Source organism: Narcine bancroftii, chromosome 9 (assembly GCF_036971445.1).
Source record: "Narcine bancroftii isolate sNarBan1 chromosome 9, sNarBan1.hap1, whole genome shotgun sequence".
Classification (NCBI taxonomy): Eukaryota; Metazoa; Chordata; class Chondrichthyes; order Torpediniformes; family Narcinidae; genus Narcine; species Narcine bancroftii.
The window spans coordinates 21,486,755-21,508,970 of NC_091477.1; the positions used below are offsets into that span (position 1 = coordinate 21,486,755).

Genomic DNA, 22,216 nt, shown 5'->3' on the forward strand with positions numbered 1-22,216 from the left:
AACTCTTTAGTTTGGATGCCTACTGACATTTTCCAATATCTTGATGAAGGACTCAAGACTGAAACATTGATTATGTATTTTTTTTACCTTTGCTACACAAAGGACACTGCTTGACTTGCTGAGTTTCTCCAGCTCTGTGTGTTTTTACTTCATTCCCTCCTCTACCACTAATGCCCAATGGCATCTGTATGTACTGCCTGCTAAATATACAGCAAACCTACGACCTCTACCACAAAAGACAATGAAGGCTACAGGCACATGATGATGACCCACAGGTTTCCCCTTCAACTCACACCTGTTGGACTCTGGCTTTAACTTACTCTTAATTTAGTCTATGTGTAGTCTGAGTCCAGCGCGTTCTTTGAATGAAGTGATAGGAGAAGGTATTCGGTTCAACAGTCAATTTATTACACAGCACAAGAATAAAACTTAACAGAGCTCTGGGTCAGTCTGTTAGTTCATAGGTCACCTGCCAGTGAGCTACTCCCCGAGACTGACCCCTATTGTCCAGCTGGCACAGTTTATATAGGTCAATCTTATCACACAGAACAAAAGTTGTTTTCCCTGCTAGATCTTTTTGCATAAGGGTTATCACAAGTCATCTCCTGTTTTGCAGATTTCTGGGGTGTAGCATTCCCATGTTAATCCTCCAGGCCAGACTATCCTGTTGTTTAGATCTGAAATTAATTCATCCCCAGATATTTCTAATCACCATTCGGTCCCTGTCTGGCCAATTTCTGCTGTTCTCTTTAACACCTCCTCGTGCCTTAATCTTCCTCCTAGACTGGTTTTCCATTCCCTTTGATTCTTGCGGGCCATTCTTTGTTCTGATCTGGCCTGTGTCTCCTGTGCTACTTCCCACCTCCTTCAGTTGAGCATTCCTCCTAAATCGTTTTATGCATATCCTCTCCCTGTATCTTGGGAGCAGCCAATTTTGTTCAGCCAACTTTGCTCCATGCTGTGACAGCCACTTAGCCACATTCCTCTTTCCCTGACTCATGCAGTACAAATAAACTTATTGATTAATCATTTATTTCATACTGTTTTAACCCCTAGATTCCAACACACCCCATCCTAATATTGCAATATATTTTTAGTCCTGCTGCATTGTGTAGAGGTTCAAGGCAAAGTCCACTGCCATTTTGTCAAGGCCAATAAATGCTGACCTTTCCAGCGATGTCCAGATTGTGAAAAATGAAATAAAAGCATTACCTTCACCTTACACAGCTGTCATTGCTATCAGAAACATTTGAAAACATCAAAAATCAATCACAAAATGCAAAGAAAATTGAAAGCATTAGAAAAATAAGGATAAACTAAAACACTTAAACCACTTAAGACCCTTTGAAATAACCAAAAATATTAAGCCCAATTATTTCAATATATGTGAAGTACCCAATACATAAACCAATCCCTTGCAGTTTTTCCTTTCCACTGTGCTTCTGCTCTGTGCCACAATCAGTCTGATGAAAATTCAGCAGGTGGATTCACCAGTGTTTACATTGAGGAATTGCTAGGCATTCCCATCCTACCACCAAATTTCAAAGAGCCGAGTCCAATTGGAAATTCACCTGCAAAAAGTTGCTGGCAGATTTAGGACTTCCATATTCTTACAGAACTACTACAGGACCCAACACTCAGATTTTCCTTTGCAAATATAGCTTTATTAAATCAAATATGTAAAAATTAAAAACCAAGACGATCCACCCTGAGGGTGCCATGTTTCTAGCTGGGGACTTCAACTACACCAACAGCATGCCAACTTCACCACCAGAAAAGAGAACACGCTGGATCGGGTGTACACCAACACTTCTGATGTGTACAAGGCTGTCCCTTGCCCCTCCTTGGTTACTCAGACCACATGTCCATCCTGCCAACTCCGGCATACAGACAACTGGAAAAATGAATGAAGCCAGTTCGCAGGATCAGGACTTGGCTATGGGACCACAACAGCACTACAAGACTGCTTTGAGATCATGGAGTTGAGCTGTTTCAGCGAGGTGGCCACCTACGTCGGTTGTGTAATTATCGGGGAGTGCACAAGCTCAGTGACTGGCTACATCAGCAAGTCCATTGAAGATATTACTGAGATCAAAAGCTTCACTACCAGGGCTAACCAGAAACCATGACTGAATATAGAGGTGCATGCACGTTTCAGAGCTCGTGATGCTGTCTTCACGATAGGAGATGAGATGGCACTAAGATCAGAAGTAAAACACTGCGGAAACTGTGATTGAAGTAAAAATGCTGAGTTTCTTCAGCAGGAAAAACAGTGTATTTTATATTGCAAAGTTAAAGATAATCAATGTTTCAGGCTTGATTACTTTATCAAGGTATGAGCAAAATGTAGATAGGCACCCAAACAAAATGCATTGGGGGGGCAAGGAGAGGAGGATAATCAAAGATAAGGGAAGGAAGACATTGGCACTGGCATCTCCCTTCTGGACAGACTGAACATCTTCTACATATGTTTCAATGAGAATAACAGGCTGACGCCAAAGAAAGCTCTGTGGCCCTCAACTGAATGGGTTCCCTGCATAGCTGTTGCCGAGGTGAGGAGATTCCTATCCAAGGTGAACCCACACAAGGTAGCCAAACCAGGCAACATACCTGGTCAGGTACTGAAGGACTGTGCAGACCAACTGATGGACATCTTCAACATGTTTCTGCAGCAGTTTGTCATTCCTGTGACTTGCCACTCAGCCACCATCATCCCAGTATCTAAGAGGGAGACAGTAAAAAGCCTCAATGACAACCATCCATTATGCATCAAGGTGTACCTCCAAGAAACATTGGACCCATTTAAATTCACCTACAGGTGGAACTATTCCTCTGATGGTACGGTAGCTTTATCCCTCCACTCTGTACTCACCTATCTCGAGAACAACACCTCATATGAAAGTTAATCGACTTCAGCCTGGCATTAAATAGAATCAGAACCAGAATTTATTGTCACAAACAAGTCATGAAATTCATTGTTTTGTGCCAACATTTAGATAAATCACTTTACAAAAATAAATAAAAATATTGCACAGAAAGTCAAAGTAAGGTACCGTCTTTGGTTCAGTGATCATTCAGGAAGAACCTGTCCTTGTGCTGCTGAGTGCTCATCTTCAGGCTCCTGTACTTTTTCTTGCCTCACAGTTCGGCGGGCAGCAACCTCCTTTGAAGAAGACCGCAGAGCCCACCTCACTGACAAAAGGCAAAGGAGGAAAAACCCAACACCCAACCCCAACCCACCAATTTTCCCGCTGCAACCGTGTCTGCCTGTCCCGCATCGGACTTGTCAGCCACAAACGAGCCTGCAGCTGACGTGGACATTTACCCCCTCCATAAATCTTCGTCCGCGAAGCCAAGCCAAAGAAGAAGAACAGAGTGCAGAGGGCATGGGCTGGGTGGTGGAGTCCTTGAGAGAGAGGATGCTTCCTTAAGACACCACCTCTTGTTGCTGCCCTCAATGGAGTGGTCCAGTCCCTGTGATGTAGCAGGCCGAGTTAACAACCACTAGGAGTTTTTTCTTGTCCTGAGCATTGGCACCTCCATACCAGACAGTGATGCAACCAGCCAGATTGCTCACCACAGTACACTTGTAGTAGTTTTCCAGAGTCTTAGGTGACATACCGAATTTCTTCAAACACCTCACAAAATATAGCTAATAGAGAGTCTTTTTCATGATTGCATCAATCACTCCTGAAGTTATCCTCACTGGGACTCAACACCCTTCTCTGTAACTGGATTCTGGACTTCCTAACGGAAAGACCACAGTGTGTCGGGGTTGGTAGCAGAACGTCGTGCCATCATGTTAAATACTAGCACACTTCATAGCTGTGTGCTCAGCCCATTCAAATTCATGCTACTGACCCTCAACTGCAATGTCTGATCTGCTCAGAGTCATCATTTGCAGATGATAGGAGAGACATTGGCTTCATTAGCAACAACTATGTGTTGCATTACAGAGAAGAGGTGGAAAATCTTGTTATGGTGCAAGAATAACAAGCTGAGTCTCAAGGTGAACAAGACAAAATAAATGATTTTGGACTTAAGGAGGATCAGAGATAACCATTCTCCACTAAACATTAATAGCTCAATGGCAGAGAGAAGAGATCACAAAGTACCTCATCCTGGTCACATACCATCTGCTTTTCCTGAGAAGACCAAGACAGCCAAAGCTACTAGCGCCATCCTATCAACTTTCTCCAGGAACTCATTCTGCATCACAGTGCAGTATGGTTGTGTAGAGCATTGGATCAGAGGACAATCCATGGAACCAATAAGAGCGGCAGAGGATCACTGAAGTCAAAACCCACCATTCAATGTGATCTACCAGAATCACTGTTTAAGAGAGCTCACAAAATTGTTTAGGACACATTACCACCCTGCACTCAGCAACTTTTAACTTCTCCTGTAAGGAAAGAGAAAGGAGTATCAGATCCAGAGCCACCAGACTGAGAAGCAGCTTCTTCCCACAGGCAGTGATACGCCTGAATGAATTGCTCATACAAACCCTCCAAGACTCTACTATTAATTCAACAATATTTATTTATTTTTATATCTGTATACGTACTGCATATGTACCATTTGTTAGTATGTGAATTACATCTGCATGTGTGTTTGCATGTTTATGCACCAAGGACACGTGTGTGTGTGTGTGGTGTGGGTGTGGTGTGGGTGTGGTGTGGGTGTGGTGTGGGTGTGGTGTGGGTGTGGTGTGGGTGTGGTGTGGGTGTGGTGTGGGTGTGGTGTGGGTGTGGTGTGGTGTGTGTGGTGTGTGTGGTGTGGTGTGTGTGTGGTGTGTGTGGTGTGTGTGTGGTGTGTGTGTGGTGTGTGTGTGGTGTGTGTGTGGTGTGTGTGTGGTGTGTGTGTGGTGTGTGTGTGGTGTGTGTGTGGTGTGTGTGTGGTGTGTGTGTGGTGTGTGTACACACGCTAATTCTGGAAAGTCATTTCAAAAGTTCAGTCTTAGAAATCCAGTGTTGAAACACAGACTTTAAACAGATGTTCAGAAGTAATTATGAAAGTGAAACATTGAGTCATCAGACTGCCGTAACTCATGAATCCTTGTTGAGTTGCTTCCAGGGGAATGTCTTTTCATGTGAATGCTCGTCAAAACTTCCCACTTCCTTGCATAGGGGAAATGAAATGTGTGATTTCCACAATGGTTCCAAAACCCAGGCATGGGTCAGATGAAATGACCATCAAAATGGTCATGATTCAAATGCAGGAATGGTCCTCCTTCCTTTACCCAGATATGGGTCAATCAAATTGACTATTACAATGGTCACAGTGGTTCAATAATTTTTCTGACAAGGAGAATTATCAAAATTGTCTATTTTCCACAAAGCCACTCCATCTTTGTGTTTACCAGATGACTGGGTGAGCAATGCTGTTTCTTTAAGTGTCCCAAATACATGTTCATGATCACATGTCTCTCTGTAAGTGTCCTGTCTGTTTTCCCTATGTACTTAATGGTCCCACTCCATCTGTGAATGTTACAAAAACTGAACGTTTGCAGCCTGCACCAACCGCCAAAGTGAACTCTCTAAATAAAGCTGGAGCTTCTAATATCAAGTTGTACTTGATTTTTAAAAACTTGAACTTAAACTTGAAAATATGTAACCAAAAGACACAGTTCATCTCAAGATTAAATGCTGCACAAATTTTGTCTAATTTATGCCATGCGTTGAAGTTGTCCACCTAATCTTAACCAGGTGGGCAATTAACTTAGACAAATATTCACAAACTTAATCAAGCCATGAATTATTTGGCTTTATTATAATAATTATTATATTATTATTGTTTACATGATATATTATGTGTGCCCTGGTTGTTAAGAGATTCCCATTACTGGTGGGAGTAAGGTGGGTGTTGCATTCCAAGAAAGCATGCATTAAGTAAAGCAAGTTGAAAAAAATTGTGTTGAATTATTTACTTTTATTTTTACATGAATGTTGAGATTGCAAATTTTATTCCTCATCTCAAAATTGTCACATATGTTGATACTGGACAAAATTGTGCCGAAAGAACACTGCGACCAACGTTATGATAAGTGTCAAAAATTGAATCTCCGTTCCCAAAGTGATATGTCAATTTGGTTAAGGTAACAATTTTTCCAGAATTTACATAATAGCATTAATTTTTTTTATGTTTCTTTCAAAGGAGAGCAGGAAACACTGTCCTTGTATAGTTAAAGAGAGCCGAGGTAAGAGAATCATGGATTATATTTAATACGACCTCAACACAAAGCTTATAATAGCCACTTCAGTGGTCTGTGAGGAATCATGAATTACATTAAACAACTTTTCAACTTCGTACATTAAAACCTATTCAATTTCTTTTTACTTAATAAGCTCGTATTATTTACCAGTCTACAAATGTACAGAGCGTGTCATGAGAAAAATATGAAACTCTTCCTAACTTTTTTAGCTATAAGGAAAAAGATTACTGTATGTGAAAACAAGAGATGGCTCGTGATTGCAAAGAAAAGCTTTATGGAACAAAATGGAATCAAACAAAAAAGTGTTTTTGACATTAGTGCCTTAAGACATCTAGGAATTGACTTGTAGATTATAAATATTTCAATTATATATTTATGATTTATTACAAGTAATTATTCACATCAACAAGTACCCACCAATGCATATAATTACAAAAAATAAATTCAAGGGCTAAATAATATTAATTATATTTTATGATAAACCCATTTTTAGTTATATTAATCTAATGGCATCAAGTTTAAATCATGGATTTTTAAATGACTGGTCTATTAAAAGACACCAGATTATATTGTTAATTACATCCGAGCAGAGTGGTTGGTTCTTCTGGATGTTTTTTTTAACTCTTTCATAATGTACATGCTACTGTCCTTGTGCTCATCCATTCCAGTTAAATGACTGAGGCCTGAAGGGAAGGAAATGAAAATTCTATTAAGAATGTTTTCTGGGTGAATGATGTTCCACTATAGGTTGGCAAAATAAATACAAAGGATCATAATAACTCAAATTGGGCTGCTGGCTTAGAGTAGGATCATCTTTTTCGCACACATTGATATTGGACAAAATTTTGGCCTAAAGAACAGTGCAACCAATGTTATGACAAGTGCCAAAAATGGAATCCCCATTCCCGAAATGTTCATAATAACAAAATTCTCAGGCAAGCACAGGGGAGATTGTACAATTGTGCACACTTCTCAAAAGTAGAGCTTTTCTGTTTTTAAGAAAAGTGTTTGAGCACTTCAATCAACTTGGTCTCCATGTGATCAAGAGACAAATTAGATAGGTAACTTCCTCCCAAGAATTTATTAGTTAAGTTCTGAAGCCTAGCTTCAGAATTCAAATGAGGGCTGTCCTCACCACCTCATCCATTTTCTCTATCACTCAAGTTTCTTATAATCGGATGTAATGTTCAGTAAACTAAGAAATGTTGGAAAGCTAAATACAGCATGTAATTGGTTTATTAACAGCAGGCTGCTTAGAAAAGGCACCCAACACACTGAAAGATCTATCATACCCTGCCTGGCCACTTCCTCTTCTCCCTCCTCCCATCAGGGAGAAGGATCAAGAGAGTGAAACCACACACTATTAGGCTTATCTTCCCTGCAGCCACCAGGCTCCTGAAAGAACACAACAGTGCTGTCGTGCTGAGATTGCTGAGATCTAATTGATCTCTTTTTCATTGTTACTCAATACTCTGTAAATTGTGCTCTTCTACTTTACACATCCATATGAATGTTAGAGCTATCCTGTTAGACTGCTCATGGAAGAGCCATTCTCAGTGGTAGGTATAATGTGACTTGTTAAAGTTAGATTGTGAAGGAAGGACTCAGCTGATAATGGAAAAGAGGAAGATCCTCTGGAGACCTCTCCAGCCAATGAAACCATGCAGACCTGTTTCCATAATGTTGGTGGCCCAGAGGCTAAGGTTGTAATTACATTCTTGTATTTTCAGGAGGACATATGGGCTACAATCTCAAGAATTTTTTGTTGGTCTGATGTTGTCACTGAAATATGTTGGCCACAGTGGATTGCCTTACAAGTTTCCCAAATGCATAGATTTGAAATGGAAGATCTTTTGCCAGTAAGAAACAATGGGCTTTTCTACAGAGCTCATACACTTGCCATTGCAGATTAGTATTCCTTGAATTTTAGGAAAGTGAGCTACCAGGAAAGTTGCAACCCTTTACTCAAAGAGGGAGGCAAACTTCCCCTTTCCAGGATTTTAAAAACCTCAATTACATTGGGAATACTGTGGTGCATTGCATTCAATGAGATGTAGCTTGAAATACATGGCTCAACGTGACAGGGCAGGCATCAATGAGTATGTACAAGGATTGACTTCACCATTGTGTACTCTATGTACTTGGAATATGTGTGTGCTACATTCTGTTTGAAATAGCGAGATACAGTACAATTCATTAATTCTTGATCATCAAAATCGATAATAAATGAAGACATCAAGCACAAAAAAAAGAGACAAAGTGAACAAATTTAAAGCCTGAAGTCATTGCTTAAACATTTTGAATAAATCTCAGGGCAGAAACTGGCAGTAAAATGGAAAGAAGGCACCCATTTTGAAAATACTGTATGTGCCGCCAAGAATGTGTCTTCCAGTGATAATAACAACTACTTGACTAGTTCTTCAAATATTTTTAAATTAGTATGTTGGAAACCTTGCACTCTCAAACCATGCAATTGAATTGAAAATATTAAGCAGTTATTCTGAACTAATACATTTACAGAAGGTTAGCAGTTTTTTGATACACTTATACATATCTAAATAAGAAGAAATCACAGAAACAGAAATTGCTAGAAGCACTCAGCAGGTCAGTCTCTGTGAAAAGAGAAACCTAGTTAAGGCTTCAGATCTTCAACCTGAAATGTTCAGACTGTTACACTTTCCACGAATGCTACCTGCCCTGCTGAGTGATTCACCAGTTTTGATTTTTCTTCAAGACTGCCAGCATCTTCATTTGTGATTTTCACTGGGAATTTATCACTTTTTTCAATAATACAGCAAAACCTTGTGAGAACGCGATAGTTGGGGTCCAAGATTTCATGCTGAGTTGAGAAACAGATGCATATATGTTAGAGTGCCCACGGATAATCAAACCCAAATATTACCAGTTTTTGAAGGATCCGCTATCTAGAACTAACAATTTCAATGAAAGAAAGCAAGCACATTCTTTTAATATTGGGCTTCTGAATTTTAATCAACTTAGTTGCAAAGTTTGGGGTCCACAGACACCTGCGCTAAAAGAGATTCCACGGATTAACAAATCACGTTCTAATGAGGTTTCAGTGTATTTAATACTAAACTCATGATGGAAAGCTTTAAGTATACTTCAATAAATCCTCATTAACTTTCCAATCCATTGCTGGCATAGTAAATATATACACTGATCACCAGATCAGTACTATTTTCCCTCTTAATATCTGAGTTGGTACAAATGGAAATAAAATGTTACGAATCAAAACTGCCCACCATAGAGAGATGTTTCTCACGGTGTTGGTCTGACAATCCAAAGCAGCATCATATGCACCTGTATATCATGTGAAGTAATTTTAGTAGAAAGCCACATCTCACCTAGTACTCTTCTACCTAACTAATATTCATAAGACCATAAAACTATAGGACAAAGGAGCAGAAATAGGCCATCCAATCCATTGAATCTGCCCTGCCATTTAATTATGAGCTGATCCACTTTCCCACTCAGCACCCCTGTCCAGCCTTCACCCCATAACTTTTGATCCCATCTAATCATTAACCTATCAATCTCGAGCTTAAATATACCCAATAACTTGATCTCCACAACAGCCTGTGGCAACAAATTCCACAGATTTACCACCCTCTGGCTGAAGATATTCCTACACATTTCTGTTCTAAGCAGTTGCCCTTCAATTCTGAAACCGTGCCCTTTTGTCCCAGACTCTCACACCATTGGAAACAACCTTTCTACACCTCCTCTATGTGATTCGAAATGTTTCAATGAGATCCCCACACATTCTCCTTAATTCCAAGGAATACAGCCTGAGCTGTCAAATACTCTCATATGTCTTTGTAAAACATAACAGATTAGCATATGAGATTGCCAGTTGTCGTGTTGAACAAAGCATCTGAGCCTCTTAGTAGTTGATACAATAACCAAGCATCATCTTGCTGATAAGAAAATGACAATGTATCCATCTAAAACCATTCTAATTCATTCATATTACTTCATTTTTGATTCCAATGATTTATAAAGAAAATACGAGCCTGCCAAATTTAATTCTTAAACCATTTGATCCTTTCAAAGTGACTAGTTCTTGTAGCCTAGGCAAAATGATTAGAGTCTGTTTATTGGATCAGTTTGCTTGGTTTCCACACTGCCATCTTTAATTCCTGAATTTGGTGTCACATCGTTGTTATATATGTCCTGTATGCTGATGCGGACATCCCTAATCTCAGTAGTGTCTGCTCCTGTAGCTGTTGACCCTTCAGGTTTTGGTTCTTCCCTTTCTCTTTCCTCCTTTATTCCATTGATCCAATCAGAATTTGAAAAGAGGATCCTGTCACTTGGGTCATGTATTCCCCCTTTGGAAATAACATCACTGGAGAGAAGCTGCAAGCACATCTTTCTTTATTCGAACATGACGCCACTCTGAAACTCTCCCCTCAATGCACCGCATACCTGGTGTGATCCACAAGACCAGAACAACCTCTAGCCTCCTGAGCTAATGCAGTCAAAGTCCATTATGTCTCCTCCAATTCCTCGAATTAACATTCAGTCTCAGACAGCAGAAGTCCCCATTTGTTGTTCTTGTCACAAAAATCCAGAAAAACTTTGGATGTACAACTAAATCCCATCTTCTCTCTACTTCCTCCTGCTAGCTGATACTGGCATCGAACTTTTGTACTTTGCATCCTCTACTTCTAATTAACAATCCATAACGGCACATCAGTCACAAAGAACTTTCCCAAGAGATCTAATTTAATGTAACAGGCACTGCTCGGAAATTCATGCAGGCTAATGTGGACTAGTAAATGAATCTCAGTTTTAAAAGAAAACCATAGAGATTACTTTTTGCTTTATTTCAAGCTTTACACTTTAGGTTTAGATGTGAAGAACTAACAATGTAGCCTTGGGCATTTAATGAATAAAAATAAATAAGTGTAAAATAATATAAATATGATCTCTGCATCACTGTGAATCATTGGAGAGCATGATTAGGTAAAAGTAACTTCATGTCTATAAAGTCCCGAACTGATACAACTCAAATTTAAAGATTACTATGAGTAGATTGATAAATTTATGAGGCGCTTGTCATCGTACAAGTGAGCCAGTGAAAGGTATTAGCAGATTGGAAATAGTATAACTGAGAAGATATTGGGAATTGTAGAATCAATCACGTGTAAAGTGATATCATTTATTGGGAATACATCTGCATGGCATGTTCTTGAATTGTTTTAATCAATTTTCTACAAAGAGAAAATAGTTACCTTTAAAGATGGTCAAAGCTTCTACCAAAATGTAAAGATATTTTGGGCCATTTCTAGAAACAAAGTAGTAACAATCCTAAATGTCTAACCCCGAGAAGATTTTGAATTTTTTTTTTTTTTTTTTTTAAATCATTTTTTTTTTTATAGACAATTATTAAGGATGCTTTAAAATCTTTATGGACAGGCCCGCAATTTTTTTATGAAAGGGAAATTGAATCTCCCATTTCTAATTTCTGAGGTTTTAATTAGCAAAATCAAACACGATCTTAATTTGTTTATTAGCCAAAGGGAAGAGAGAAATCTAATATTTGGATTCAGTGAAAGGAGCTTATAAAATTGAGGTGTCATTGATGCATGAAAGCCTGATGGCACAGACAGGAGAAAATGTAGAAGCAAGTATATAGAGACTGAGGAAGGTGTTCTGTCTCGGAGTAAAGGTCATAATGCAGAGAGATTCACCCATTCAATAAGATGACCTGTAGAATTGGGTTAATTATCACATCATTTTTATATTTTACTTGAGGAGGAGTGTGTACAAATTGAAGAAACATTCCTATTATTTTTCCTGTGACATTTTACTGTGGGATAATATACAATTCAAATCAAGTTTGGTTGGCATAGCGGTTAGCACGACACCTTTACAGCACCAGCCACCGTGACCGGACCTTGTTTTGAATCCCACAGTGTCTGAAAGGAGTTTGTACATTCTCCCTGTGTCTGTGTGGCTCTTCTCCATGGGCTCCGCTTCCTCCCACCTTTCAAAAATATACCGGGGTGTAGGCTAATGGGGTGTATAGGTGGCATGGACCCGTATCCCTGTTACAGTGCTGTATGTCTAAATAATTTTTTTTTTAATTAAAAAAAATCATTTAGAATTAGCTCGATCAGTTGTTGTGAATATTCAATATTCACCAGCTTGAAGTTTACTCTGCACGTCAATATTATTATTTTAATATAGGGCAGTGGAACTCAGCTTCGATTAGTGCATAATTTGGATAGTGTTTGTAAGAATTATTGATGCAAACAAAACCTCAACAGTATCTTTCTTAATTTTTGTAGCAATTTTAATAACCATTAGCCAATATCAGAAACCTGACTATTCAAGCAGCAACTTTTGGTAAAATCAGAAACAATCTAACAGATGGATAGACTTTAGTAACTTCCTAGAGTTTATCTTTAGCAAGGTTCAGTTTTTTTTAGCTTTTACTTTTGACAGTTTGAGGATATTTCTTTGGATATTATTAAGGCTCAGTAATATCAGATACTTCTGGTTGTTAGTGCATCAGCTTTCAGTTTCTGAGAAGTGCAACTAAATCAGAATTTAAGAAAATATTTTCTGGATTTGGGTGTTGGGTTAGGGTTAGGTAAAAGCTTGCATTTATTACCCCCACCTTGAAAAGCTGATCAACTTTCTTGAACTGTTGCAATCTTTTGGATGTAGGGATTCCTTCATTGATGGAGTGAAACACTAAGTCTGTACATGCTGTGATGGTAGTAAAAACACAGACATGCTGAAGGAACTCAGCCAGTCTAGCAGCGTCCATAGGAGGGAAAGATATTGAAAAAGGGCTCAGGCCTGAAATGTCAGTAATATATCTTTCCCTCCTAAGGGTGCTGCGAGGCTGGCTGAGTTCCTCCAGCATCTGTGTGCTATTCCTTTATTGATATTTCTCCAAGTTCAAGGATTTAGACCGACCAGTGATGAAGAACTATTGATCTATTTCAATGTGAGGATGGCACATGACTTGGAGGGAACCTATAGTGGAGGTGTTCCCCTGCATCTGCTATCCTTATCCTTCCTCTTGACGGTAGAGGTTCAAGGATTGAGAGGTGTTTTCGGAATAGTATGGGTAACAACTGTGTGCACAGATGGTAGATACTGCAGCAATTGATAATGGTAGAATTTGTACATCAGCTCCAGTATTTCTTCATGAAATTGTTGTTCATGCAATGGTAAACTCACTTTTGCTTCACTTAACCTCTGCTTTTAGTCGTCTGGCCTTCAGCAGCTCATTCCACAGTCTATTATATTCCTTTAAATAGATGGGCTTAGATTTAACATTTTGAAACCCACATGAAATATTGTTAAAACAAAATCAATGAAAATACAAGTCCTGCATAATCGACATTGATTTTCAGCAAGGAATTTTATTATTTTTTTATAGACATAATTATTAAGGATGCTTTAAAATCTTTATGGACAGGCCCACAATTTTTTTTATGAAAGGGAAATTCTAATTTCTAATTTCTGAGGTTTTAATTAGTGAACTTTTTTTAGAGGCAACTGGTAAATATTATGTATTTGAAATTGCAAATGACCAAAGGTCAGATTCACTGATGGACTCATGCAGTACAGAAACAGGCCCTTCAGCCTAACTCTACTCATCCATCCTGACAAAATTGCTTACCTGAGCAAATTCCATTTGCCTGCATTTGGCCCATACCCCTCTTAATCTTTCAAATTAATATTCTCATCTAAAAAGCCTTTTAAATGTTATAAGCTTACCACGTGAGAACTTCTGGAGAACTGCAGGTAGTAGTATCAGCCACTACAAAGCAGAGGGCAGTTGTGATGTGAGATATATTAATTGAATCCCACAGGCTGGAAACCAATTTAATAGGAACCTACAATAATGAGAAGAAAATCTCCAGGATTGAGGGAAAAGCGCAGGGGAAGGAAAATAAATTGCAGAACTTTCAAAGAACCATCTAAGCAGTGGTGAGCAAAATAGCATCATTGCTAAAATAATGTCTGCAGGATCTAATCAGTTTCTGTTCCAACTAGAAAGGCATTTTAAATTTAATAAAATTTCCTGCCTGCTTGGACTTTGTTTATTTGCCAAGTAAAGGGAACAATTACAGATTTCTTCCATGCGAATTCTACTGGTCCAAAAATAACAAGCTGCAGTGCCAACTCATACATTCCACACAAGAATTTGTTGCACAAAGTTAGGGTTCAGTATATTGAGGGGAATATACAAGTACAGATGGATATTTTAATGGATAGAAAATGGACCATGAATAAACTGGAGTGCTTGGGCAATAACAATGACAAGGATCAGTATTTGGTTTATTACAATCTATTTCAATGAATCAGGTCATTCATCTGATGCTACTGGTACCATGTAACCTGTCACATGGTCAAGTAGTCGGCGACTCCCCCATCAGGCTTGCCTGGTGAGGAGGGTGGCTCGACACCCAGCAGGATGAGAAACAAGACCTGTCAAAGGGCAGAGGGATGCTCTGATCGGGTCAACCGTCATCTAGCGTGGAAAGGGCATCCCTTGTATCATAGCTTAGTCTGGCCATTCACTGCAACAGAACTTCCCCCACCACCTCACCATGCCACTGGATCTGGAAGAGGATGTTGAGAGGGTGGGTCTGGACCTGTGCAATATCCTACCCACCTAAATCCACTCACACAGACGCTGTTCCTTTCTGAGAAGTGGGTTATCCTATCAACCCCCACAAACTGACTGAAAGGAACCATCAGCAACCTTTGGGATAGATAGCCAGAAAAAAAGATTTCAATGAGTTGGATGAGAGAATGAAGCTCAGTTACTGACAATGCAAATTGAAATGGAAGGAAGAAAAGGCTTAAACAGATTAAGTGTGAGGTCATTAATGAGGCAATCTAGCATGGAGAAATATCAAGTTTGTACTGACAATAACCACACCAGCAGTGTGAGTATAAGACAGCTTTAATAAACTAATATGTACACTAAGAGGTCTTGTCTCTCTGCAAGACGAACCTGGAAGGCTAGAATATTGCTCTGGACTGCTTTATATACAAGGATGACCCCTGGTGTAATTACATATCACCACAAAGTTATCCATTTTTATTGAAATGTGGAAAAACAGGTTTTTTGTTGTTATTGAGATGAAGCAAATATTGTTCCTCAAGGAAACTAAAATGCTCTCTTGGATGAATCATAGAAAATTAACTTTTGATATAGTGAATGATTATGGTAGCCAAGGGAGCCTTAAGCTTTTACTACTCAGCAATTAGAATGATGGAGTTTAGAAATTGATTGTAGAGTTCTTCCTTCCTTTTTCGGATGAAATTTGACAGTCCTATCGCATGATTTCTGGGGTGAATCAAAGCACTCAGGAAGTTCCTTTGAGTACCCGAGGCATGAATTGAACATGTGGATCTGCCATTTTCCACATAGAGAACAAGAATAAAATGAAGTTGTCATTGACTTATCACTGACTAACTCACCATCTGCTCCTGTCTGATCGAGCTTACACCTCCTCCTCACCTATGATCCTCTCTTTATTTTCAATCACCTTCTCCTGCAATCATCACCCCTTGCAGCTGCCAATCTCAGCCCCATCTGGAGTTGTTACTTTGTGCTTTCTTCACTGTACAGCAAGTCAAAGAAAAGCATTTTCCTGTGTAAGGCACTTCAGTATTGCCTGAAGAGCTATTGAATTTGTAAGCAATAGGCTCATAGTTGAAACAATTGTTAGCATGCAGTGCAATAACTTAATAATTCTTCCTTTCTAGATACAGTAAGACCCCTGGTATCCAGCACCTGTGGTAGATGCCAGATAAGTAAATTTTCTGGTTGTGTGATTGGCAAACTAACAGTGAGGTGCACCAATTTTAAACTTCTGGAATTTTTGCCTATTTATTTTTTAACAGCTTGAGGCTGTCAGTTGCTTGAATTCCGGATAACAGGTATTTTACTGTATTCAAAAATGTATTTGACAATATTCTGCTGGAAGGTTTATGCACTTGAATTGGATTTGCAAGCAGGTCTCTGAGATTATATAAAGGAAAATCATAATGAAATAAACATTACGATTTTTAAAAAAATTTACTTAAAATTGTTTCCATACATGTAGTTAATTAAAAAAATCTATTATATATCAATTGTTTAAGTTGCAATCATTACATGATAGTTATAAACCCTCCCACCCCCACCCTCCCCTCTAAACCCCCCCCCCAAATATATAAGAAAAATAATATAGTAATATAAAGAAAGAGCAGAAAAAAGAAAAAACTTCAAGAATTGCTCAGAGAATCATCATCCAACACACAGGATTCCAACAGAACTTCTATATAATTAATTTAGAGATTAACACAGGTCTCAAAGAACAGGAAGAACATTATTACATATTTATACCTAAATTTGCAAAAATATGCCATATTTATTTCTAAAATTATATGTAATTTTCTCCAATGGGAATACAGCTTTGAACTTCCGCATTCCATCTTCCCAAATATGAATCTGACTTCCAGGTCACTGCAATAATTTCCTAGGCACCGCTAATGCAATTTTAACAAATTCCAATTGGTATGTTGATAATTTTAATTTGGATCTTGTTCCTTCTATATTTCCCAATAAAAGCAAATCTGGGTTTTATGGAAATACAACACCTATAACCTGTTCTAAAAAATGTCCCAAGTCTTTAAACAAAAAAAATTACAATGGAGAATAAAGAACCTCCAAAGCTTCACAGTTAAGAGAATAAATTTTATACCAGAAGTCATGAGAAAATAATAAATGTCCATTGACTCAAGGTACTTAAAGTAACTTGCATCAATATGGAAAATCTGCTGGAAACACCTATGAAACCAAAAAATCTGTCAAGTTATTTGGACCAGAAAGGCAAAAAACAGATGTATAGAAAATAAGGATTTTAAATTTATTTGTTTATAGGTGATAAGAAAAATCTTTCAGATGCTTAAAATGGAAGTAGAAGTTGATGTATAATGATCTTTTTTATTTCAATGCTTTTATATGCAGAAATATTCACATGAGAATATTACAATACTGCGACACAAATCTCATTCTTTCGGGTCATACAATTCATTAACAAAGGTCCTCATTTTATCATGGTTCTTAATTCTCATCGGACTATATCCAGAGTCTCCACAGGAGTCATTAAACAAACGTTCTTAAGGTCATTAAACTAGTCTTTGAACATATGCTGTTTTGCTTATAAATTGGAAAGCAGATTGAACACAAAGGTCAGATTATTTCTCCTTAAATTAATTATTAATCATTTTGCTTTAAATAAAAAGTATGAAGTGTAATCTTGCATCTTGTTTTGTGAAGAAGGTTTGACACATTGACCATAACAATTTAGGACTTTAATTTGGATTGAAGATTACAGAAGTCCTTATCACGCACCACATTCTTACTTGTTTTCTTAAATATGAACATGCTTGCAAATTCTCTGAATGGAATTTCATCTCCTTGATCAGAAAGTGCACATGAAGGAATCATCTTGCTCAGAAACGGTAACAAGTAATCGAGTCGATTGAAACACCCAGACCTCATCAGCAGTGTGATCATTAACATCCCAACCCAATGATTGGGAAGAAGGCAGCATGAGATGGAAAGTCAAGCAGCCCTGGCGCTAACCATTTTTTTTCCCCCTGAGTTCTGTACAAGGAAGGAATTTATTTATAAGTGTGTGGTTTAGAAGGATCAAGGGATCTGACCTGAAGAGATCTGCAGTTTGGATGGGAGATTCACTGAGATCCTTCTCTCCCACCCTAGAAGCATTATATTTATTTACTGGGCATCTGTTGTTTTACAAAAACTGCATCTGTATGGGCAGCCACTGCAGCCCTTTGGCCTGGTTAACATCCCAGCGTGTGTCCAGGTATGTTCACACTGAAGCCATTCAGCACCCTGGCTGCAGGCTCCATTTCATGTAATCACTATTGCTCTCATGGCATACTGCAATATTTAATTTTGATACATGTCTTGACGTGGGACCAGCCAGCTGTCCACCAAGCTCTGCTAATGCAGATGGTTTGTAATCTGTTTTGATATAGGTATAGCCACAAATGTTCTGGAGCAAGAGGTTGAAATTACTTGCATTAAGCAAGTAGTACATGTTACTGATGTATAGAAGATGATAGGATTTTAATCCCAAAGACGTGTTCATGAGATTTCTAATAAAGCAGACCAGGGCTGAACTAGGAATAGATTTGGAATCTTACAGAATCTAAAAGATAAACAGTAACCAGAATTAGAAAAATATCTTTGGCAATCAGATAACTTTTAATTATTTGTGGCAAATGAAAGTGCTACCTGACCAAAAATAATGGCAAAGTATCAGAGAATCTCACATAATGCAATGAAGCTCATATAGATTCTGTGAAACAAAGTGAGAGTTGTGGCCAAAAGAAAATGTGTAGTGTCACCTTGCAATGATAAAAGATATATAAAGGAGGAATCTGAAGTTAGCCAAAGATCTCTACTGAAAGATAAACATTTGCTCGAAGGCAACGGTTCTCAACCTTTTTCTTTCCACTCACATACCACTTTAAGTAATCCCTGTGCCATTGGTGCTCTGTGTTTAGTAAAGGATTGCTTAAGGTGGTGTGTGAGTGGGAAGGGGAGGTTGAGAATCACTGCTCTAGACCCAATTGTTACTGAAATATTTTGCTTGAGAAAAATTGTCATTGGCCTATTTCCATAATCGTGTACATAACAATTAGCTATGATTAAAACAGTGGTTTTCAAACTTTTTCTTTCCACCCACATACCACCTTAAGCAATCGTTTACTAATCACAGAGCACCTATGGTATAGGGAATACTTAAAGTGGTATGTGAGTGGAAAGAAAAAGGTTGTGAACCACTGCTCGAAGGGCTCCAAGAATTAATGAATTTTTGAATCCTGTAAAAGCAGAAACTGTAATCATATGACAAATTACCCTAATAGTATGGCTGAAACCGTATCATTAAATGCATAGATAATTTCTGAGGCCTGCAATTATGCAGATCAGTGGTTCTCAACCTTTTTCTTTCCAGTCACATACCACCTTAAGCAATCCCTTACATGCCATAGGTGCTCAGTGACTGGAAAGAAAAAGGTCGAGAACCACTGATCTAAAACACTGCTGAATATAATGTATTCTTTAATAAATCCTGAGATTTTCCTTTGAGGTTTTAGAAATATTTTTATATTTTTTCTGGAAACTCTCGACATTAATGGAGTAATTACAGATTTCTCATGTTGACCTTTATCCATATGTCATATTTCCACTCTGTATTTTAAATTATTATTGAAGAGCATCTCTTTTTGTATTGACTAATATGATTTGATCCTCATAAGTCTTGTCTCATGCAAGGCCTGCTCAGTAGTATACAATCCCTTGGCCTATAAAATTTCTGAGCAATGGACAGGCAGACAAATATTTAGGGAGATAATCCCCAGGAAAGAGAAAGGAAAAATTCACGACAGTAAAAATGATCATCAGTGAAAGAAAACGGGTTAGAGAGAAAGAAGGTGGGGAGTATTTTTTTTAAACTGGGAATAGGTGGCAATCAGTGTTGAGCAGTGGTTCTCAAACTGCCCCCCACAAACTCATAGTCCACCTTAAGTATTCCCTGTGCCGTAAGTGTTACTGAACATTTTGCTTAACAGAAATAGTCCTTGACCCATTTCCTTTGGAGTTATGAAACCGTGCAAATAATGAGTCAATTCGGTATGATTAAAACAGTGGTTTTCAAACTATTTCTTCGTACTCACATACTACCTTAATAATAATACTCACATACTACCTTAATAATAATACTCACATACTACCTTAATAATAATACTCACATACTACCTTAATAATAATACTCACATACTACCTTAATAATAATACTCACATACTACCTTAATAATAATACTCACATACTACCTTAATAATCACAGAGCACCTATGGCATAGGGATTCCTTCAGATGGAGTGCGAGTTTAGTGGAACAGTTTGAAAATCACTGGTGTAAAGCAATGAGGGTGATATATTTCTGCATGACTATGTCTATTAGCCACAGCACAGTGACTAGAGAAGTTAAAATCAATTATATGGAAAAGAAGGCTTGTTAAGGGACAATCTGTATTGCCCGAGTAATGGCATCAGCGGGCCCTTTTAAAGTAGCGGGGTGAAGCATTCTTTTCACCGATGAGCAACAGCTGTTTTGGTTGAGATACTGCAACAGTTTGTTCACATTGGTTCAGCTTCAACTCTTGTGCAGCTTCCAGGCTCTTTGGAATGAAAAATGTGAGATCAGATTATTTAAATGGCAAGTGATTGCAGTGTGTTGCCATACAGAAGGACTTGGGAGTGCTTGGGCATGAATTGCAATGGGTTGGTTCACAGGTGATCAAGAAGGCAAATGGAATGTTGGCCTTCATGGCGAGAGGGATTTAATTTAGGAGCAGGGAGGAAATGCTGGAAACGTACAGTGTACCGGAGAGACCGCATCTGGAGTGCTGCAGTTCTGGTCTCCTTACTTGAGAAAATATATATTGGCTTTGGAGGTGGTCCAGATGAGTTTGATTCCAGAGATGAGAGGGTTAGCCTATGAGGAGAGATTGAATCAACTAGGGCTGTATGCGCTTGAATTTAGAAGATTGAGAGGGGATTTTATATAAAAATATAAAATTGTGAAAAGCATAGATAAGATAGAGACAAGAACTAGAGGACATAGCCCCAAGATCCAGGGTAGTAGATTTAGGATGGTGATGCGGAACTGCTTTTCCCAGAGAATGAATCTATGGAATTTGCTACCCATTAAAGTACCACAATGAATAAATTTAAGACCAGGTTGGATAGATTGGGGAAAGGCAGATCAGATCAGCCATGATTTCATTGAATGGCCGAGCAGACTCAATGGGTCAGGTGGCCGACTCTTGCTGCTATTTCTTGTGTTCTTACTTCTATTCCAGTAGTATCTGAATCATAAAAATTACTGTTGCTTCAGTAATTCAGCTGTAAGTGGAGACAGTTAATTGGAAAAAAAATGACATCGAATACCAAGATCTTTTATGCAAAGTTCAATGTTTTAAATGGGACTGAGGAGGAACATTACTATTAAGCTACAACTCATAGAACCACTAATCAAGCATTAATTAAGAGTCGTGTATGAACATCCATTTGGCTTTACCTTGTTTGTTCAGTCATTTTCTTTTGAAAATAGGATCATAACCACTTAAAAATAAGCAACACATATTTTAGCCTTTGTAAAGACCTGTCAGTGACAAAAATAACTTTCCTAAAAAGTCTAAAATGAAATGCAAAATGCTGAAAACTCTCAGTTGGTCGAGCAGCATCCATGGAGGAAGAACCAGAATGGGAAATAGATAATTGCAAAGAAAGGAGGACAGATAAAGAACAGATTTATTGTCAGACTACATACATGGCATCACATATAACAAGATTTTTTTTGCGGGTGAGGTAGAATTGCCACTTATTGGTAGTGCAAACAAAAACTATACATAGAATATACATGTAAACAAATAAATAAGAACAGATAACAAGTGTAAACAAACTGACTATGCAATAGAGAGAATTAAAAAATCAATAAAGTGCACAGTAAGAGTTCTTAAATCCCTGATTGAGTTTGTCATTGAGGAGTCTGATGGTAGAGTGGTAGCAGCTATTCCTGAATCTAGTGGTGCGAGTCTTGTGGCACCTATACCTCTTTCCTGGTGGCAGCCATAAGAACAGAGCAGGTGCTGGGTGGTGTGGATCCTTGATGATTTTTGCTGCTCTCTAACACCAGTGTCCCCTGTCGATGTTCTCGATAGTGGGGAGGGTTTTTTTATCTGTGATGTCCTCGGCTGTGTCCACTGCATTTTACACTCAAGGGTATTAGTGTCCCCATACCAGACTGTGATGCAGCCAGTCAGCACTTTCCACCACACATCTGTAAAAATTTACCAGGGTTTCTGGTGTCATACCAAACATGCACAAACTCCTGAGGAAGTAAAGGCGCTGATTTGCTTT

The 22,216-nt window shown here is 38.4% G+C and overlaps 1 protein-coding gene across 27 annotated transcripts in view; it reads right to left on the reverse strand.

The window, feature by feature from the left end:
• LOC138743264 (follistatin-related protein 5-like) overlaps positions 1 to 22,216 on the reverse strand; it is a 795,256-nt gene that overhangs the window by 702,270 nt on the left and 70,770 nt on the right. For 23 of the 27 annotated variants that reach the window (XR_011344764.1, XM_069898287.1, XM_069898307.1 and 20 more), the window contains one exon: positions 2,611 to 2,721. The exons of the other annotated variants lie outside the window; for them this stretch is intronic. The gene's annotated coding sequence lies outside the window, so the exon portion shown is untranslated. The remainder of the gene's footprint in view (positions 1 to 2,610; positions 2,722 to 22,216) is intronic. 27 annotated transcript variants of the gene reach the window in all.